We start from the raw sequence: 6261 nt of genomic DNA, 5'->3' as shown, positions 1-6261 counted from the left end.
GTTTGCCATCTTGTTGTTGAAATCATGCGTATTTGATGTAGCTTTCTGCTAAAGACATTAACAATTTTGTTGTATTTTTCTTTAATGTGTATGATTTCAAAATCGTACTCATTAAGGAATGCATCCATCTAGATTTCCTAGCATTTATATTTGGCTGGTCAAAAATATATTTGAGTTTAACATTGTCGAGCATTGATTGAAATTTCCTTCCTATCAGGTAATGTCTCCACATTTTTAAAGCGTGTATGATAACTTCCAGCTCTAGGTCATTTGTAGCATGGTTCTTTTCTTGATCTTTTAATTTCCTAGACTCATAGATGATTACATGACCCTCCTACATTAAGACACCTCCCAATCCTTCTTTACAAACATTTGTGCATACAACAATCTCTTTATTAGTATCACCTAGTTTCAGGATGGGAGAAGTGGTTAATAGCTACTTTAGTTCCTCAAAACTATCCTGGCATTTATGAATCCATTCAAATTTTATTCCCTTCATCTCTAAAGAAGTAATAGGATATGCTAATTTATAGAAACTCTCTATAAATATTCTGTAATAACATGTTATACCATAAATGATCTGACATTGAATACATCTTTGGGTATTGGTCACTCAGTAATAGCTCTAATATTTTCTGAATGAACAACAATCCTTTCCTTAAACACTCCATGCCCCAAATACTAAAGTTTCCCTTGATAAAATGAGCATTTGATAAACTTAGTGTATAGATAATTCTCTCTAAGTGTTTGAAGAATAATATGTAGGTGATGATCACGTTCTTCTTTAATTTTTGAGTATACTAGAATATCATCTATGAATAATATGACAAACTTGTCAATAAATGGACTTAATACACTATTCATCAAGAACATGAAGGTTGTTGGTGCATTAGTTAGTCCAAATGGAAACACGACAAATTTATAGTGTCCATACATTGTTATGAATGTTGTTTTATGTATATATTCATCCTTAATCCTAATTTGATGATATCCATACCTTAGATCAATTTTTGAAAAGATTGATGCTCCTTCGACTTGGTTAAACAAGTCATCACTCCAGGGTAAAGGATATTTATTTTTAATGGTCATTTTGTTTAGATTCCTATAGCCAATAAAAGGCCTAAGTGTCACATATTTCTTCTTGACAAATAAAACTAGTGCACCCCAGGGAGATACACTAGGTCTTATGTACTTCTTATATGGCAAATTTTGTAATTGAATCTTCAAATCCATTAACTAAGGGATACTCATCCTATAATATGGAACTTTAGACATTAAAACTACTTTAGGAATGAGATCAATAGTAAAAATCTATATCTCTCCTTGGAGATAGTACTGGTATCTCTTGAGTAAATACTTCTTTATACTACTCCAATACAAGGTACCCTTCCAAAGATGGTTTTTGTTTGTTTTCATCTAAATGCTCAACCTAAACAAAAAACATTTGACAACCTTTGTGAGCACATTTCTTCAGTTATAAGGAAGAAATTTTCCTCATAGAAACAACTCTAGGTACTCCCTTAACTACACAATACTTTCCATCATCATTAACACATGTGAAATAGTTCTCCAAGCAATTCAAAATTACTTTATGAGATTCTAACTAGTCCATCCCAATTAACACGTCATATGACCCCAAAGGTAAAACATTCAAACTTAATTGAGTGTTCATTCCATTCAAGTTTAATAAACAATCTTTGCTTGCTTATGTCATTTTTCTTTTTTTTTCTCGTGGCTAGTTGTACTAACCAAGGTTTTCTTTGTTTTTCCTTTCTAAGTTCACAAATTTCAATTATAACAAGGGAAGTGTAACATAGATTAGATATGAGATCTATCAACACAAAAACATTTTTCTCAAAAAATTTACATTAGACTTCCACCATAGTGGACTGGTGGTCTGCTTGTCTTCCATCCAATGTTGCACTGATCTTCAAAATGTTGAAGGAAATATCATTGAATTTAGATGCTTCTTGCAAGTTACTTAATATACCCATTTTATTTACTGAATTCTATGAATAGTCTCTCCACAAATGATTTTCACTATAACCCCAACCTTTAACTGATGGTCTGGTTTCTTTTGCAAAATTTTTATTTCCTACTCCAACTCCTTGTCCACTTTTCTGTACCAAATTTCTTGGCTAATTCACACTTCTGCTATAATTCCTCCCTTGGTTACTTTTAGAATTGTCACCTTTCTTCTTGCTCTAATTAAAACACAGTTTCACCTTCCTTATAGTCTCTTCCATGGTCTTTGGATTATCAAAATCAATCATTTCCCTATATGAAAAAGGAAAACAACTAATGAACCTTTGTATTTTGGCATTTTCCTCCTTCAGGTACGATACATATCTCATCAAGCTGATTAAATTATTGACAAACTCATCGATGGTAGACTGTCCCAATCTCAACTTATGAAACTCTCTAGATTTTTCATAAAAATACCTTTCAGTTAGATACTTATTTTAAAATTCTTTTCTAAAGAGTTTCCAAGTCATATTTTTACTTTTGATTCCTTTTATAGTTCTATTCTCCTCTCACCATAAGGATGCTTTACCAGTTAACTAGAAAGTTTCTGATTTGGCTGTCGAATTGCTTGGACAATTATAAACTTTGAAATACTTGGATATATTGAGAAGCCATGCTCTATCTCCTTCCTCAGATTCCCCATCAAAATTTGGAGGCCTAATCTTTTTGAATTCTCCTTGCAGCTGAGATGTAGTCCTCTTCTTCCTAGATGTAGAAGTACTACTTTCATATTTTTGTTCTTCTTCCTCATCAAACTCATGAGACTTACTTCCACTAGAAGTTATAAAATTAGTAGTATATGTTGATTCACTCCTAGTTCTCTTCTTGTGAGTTTTTGTTGTTTTCTTATTGACTCTATCTTCTTCTAATTTTCTCAATAGATAACCATTAATATCCTCATGTTCTTCTTTAGCTTTGGAAAATATTTCTTGATTGGCCTTTATGTTATCTAAGTCTTCCTTTAAGCTATGCATTACTTGCAATATCTCAGATTCTTGGTTTTTTGTATTACCAGTTCCTCCACCCATCATTCCAATCTTAGTATCAGGTTCCTCACCACCTCTAGGTGATCCTATGGAAGTCTTCTCGTTGTATTCTTCCGCTATACTTCAAACTTTTTTAACAATCCTTTAGTTATTTGATCATGACATAAATAAAAATAATTGTTTGAGTTTAGGACCCATTAGAGGCGCAATGTTGTAACCTGCAACTCTAATACCATTTGTCATGAACCCCTTCTAACTATTTTTTTTAAGAAAAATTAAATGTATAAAAACATAAATCTCTTTCTCTTATGCTCATTTCCTCCAAAAAAATTATATTTTTAGTTCTTTCTAAAATAGATAATAGAAATATTCATGATACTAAATTATTACCTACACATAGTATCCTTTCTCTGTGATTCCTATACTATCATCTTACTTGAATTCCATGGACATTTTAAGGCATTCATATCCCCTACCAATATATTATTTTAAGGCATTCATATCCCCTACCAATATATTCTCCCTCTTGCAGGAGATGTATGTGTTCTTTCTCTATTAGAACTATGTATACTAATTCCCTTCTTAGGGATATGCTTATCTTACTATTTTCGCTAAGTCTAGTCTATCACCTTTAAACCCGTTTATTATGTGTTTTTATTTTCTCACTAACATACTTGGGTTATATATGTAATACTATTGTCTTTTACCTTTACCAATATTATAATAATGCAACCTTTGCAACAATTTTCATGTCTTAGTCTTGCATGAGGGTATATCATATATAAATTACATTGAACATACCATATATACACATTGCATTGACCAATATCAACGTGTATACTTCGAAAATGCCATTTCAATGTGGTATATTGTTTCATGGCTCTTTGCATCGTATTTGATATCTTTTATAAATATTTATTTATATGAAACTTCTTTAGGTCCTTCCACGCACCTCCAAAAACTGTCCTTTTGACCTACCAAATCGATGGTTGGGGTTTTCTTGCCGCATGTAAATTATTCTAACAATTTTGTCTGTTCCTTCATTTTCTCATAGCGCTTTGTAAAATTACTATTTTTTAACTACATTTCTTAGAATTATTGTACATGGAAGAAACAAGTTCTTATTTAAACCATTCACCGTGTCATTAAGTCCTTCGGACAACCAATTATACACTAATTCATTCCCCAGATTACACCAGAGGTAATTGTTTTATTGTTGTGTCAATGCTTTTGTGCTCAAATTGTTCTAATGTTAAAATTGTTAGGGTCATTCTCTTTGTGGACTAATCTTATTTTTTTTTTGTCCTTGCTTGGTTCTTTTTACCATCTTTACGGTGTTTCTCTATCGAAGTTTTGCTTCAGATTTTAGGTTGTCAGCCATAGAAGTTTTTCCAGTTTTCATAATTGTAATACTAAACACCTTCTCTCTGCCTTCAAATGACAACACATTTCAAAATTTATCTCTAAGACAAATTTGTAATCATTCTTGTTTTCTTTCATGATTTTTCGGTTATAGAATTTGGGTTTTTAACAACTAGTGGTTTGGGATTCATTTACAGAATCTCCCTCTTAGATGTATTTTTGTTGGAAAAGCCACTCGAGTTCCAGGGTTTGTATTCCTTAATCCTTTAATTAAACAACTGCCTGATTTCTAGGTAAATTTGTGTAAAATTCCCTTTTGATTATTTTTGCCATAATGCTTCAAACCCTATGTAGCATTTTCCTCTTTTAAAAGTCACTTTCTTAGTTGTCTCTTTTAGGGTTTATTCTCATTTCATTTTCCCAATTCATTTGATTTGAGGGATGGAAAATGGTGTTTTATTATTATATTAAATTTTAATGGGCTTTAGGATTTTCCCTTTAACCTTGAACGTGTTATAGCCACATACAATACTTGACCTTGTACTTTGTAATTGGTTATGATTTATTTGATTTATTTGATGTATTTATATTTATCGATTACGAGTTTATAGTGTAGATCTTACCTAGGTGCTATTGGTCAGAGTTTATCCTCTTGGTCATAGATTTTATATACCCAGTGACGTGTTGGTAAACATGTTTATTCTAAGTATTAGGGGGTTTACGCAGTGCATTATATTAGATATCATTTTGGGATTCAACTACGTTAACTAAGTCATTCGCGTATGACCATTTCCATGAGAGGTAATCGTAACTGACTAATTTCTCATGATTTTTGAATAGTTCACTCAGCACTCATTGCATCGGGTGATGCTCATAGAGGTGAAGAAGTGGGATTGAAACTAGTGAAATGAATCACATAGCGTCAATCATCAATTCTGGGGCTTGCACTTGGTAACCAGGACTTCCCGAAGGTCACCCATCCCAAGTCACCTCTGGCTCAAGCGCGATATATACACATGTTTATCCTATTTCCTTTTTTGTGTAGGGATATACACACATGTTTATATTTATTCTTCATAAAAAAAATATTCAACTTCTTTATTTGTGTATTATGATTATTCTTTCTTTTTTATTATAACGAATATGTGGCTAAGTGGTATATAATATTTCTCATACACATTAACCCTTGTGTATAGTTATATGTATATGTTAATCTCCTTTTTTGAAACTAAGAATTTTGCTTCTTCATACGAACAATATTAAGTTCATTTACCATTTTGCAGTTAATTGCAGAAAAATGAAATCTATAACCATTCCAAGGAAGTTATAAACCCACCTTAAATTCATTTTTTCATTATTATTATTTTTCAAGATCTATTATTAAATATTTTTATTGTGTTCCTTTTTGTTTCTACATGTAATTGTTCAAACACCCATTTGGAAAAAATTTCCTTCGATGTTTCCAATTCAAGATTTATCCTTCTTTGACTCACAGGATATTTGATTCTTTTACTAGGTCATGTACTCATTTCTATCACCCAACATTACCCCCCATCTTACCTTTTTGCATGTCCACATGCAAAGAGATGATTAGCATGTGTCAACATGAAGGAATAAGTTGGATAAGATGGTTCACTGTAATGCTTGAAACCATTTCTGTCTTGAATTTCCTTGAAGGCCTCAACCTCATCTCTCTCTTTAAGCTCATATTCTAGTTGATAACCATCTAAGGGATACCAAATGATAAGATATCTATATCTGCATCCAATCCCAATTGGGCCCTTTAGATAGGGCAAGGTGGGCATACTCCCTCATTCTGTTGGTTGCGGCTACGAAATTTCTATAGTTGAAGGGTTATCCATTTTTCAATTCATTATGAGACACCTTC

This window comes from Pinus tabuliformis, chromosome X (genome assembly GCF_031772625.1).
Source record: "Pinus tabuliformis cultivar Carrire ecotype Pingquan chromosome X, CPIR1, whole genome shotgun sequence".
Taxonomy (NCBI): domain Eukaryota; kingdom Viridiplantae; phylum Streptophyta; class Pinopsida; order Pinales; family Pinaceae; genus Pinus; species Pinus tabuliformis.
This window is presented reverse-complemented; position numbering follows the sequence as displayed.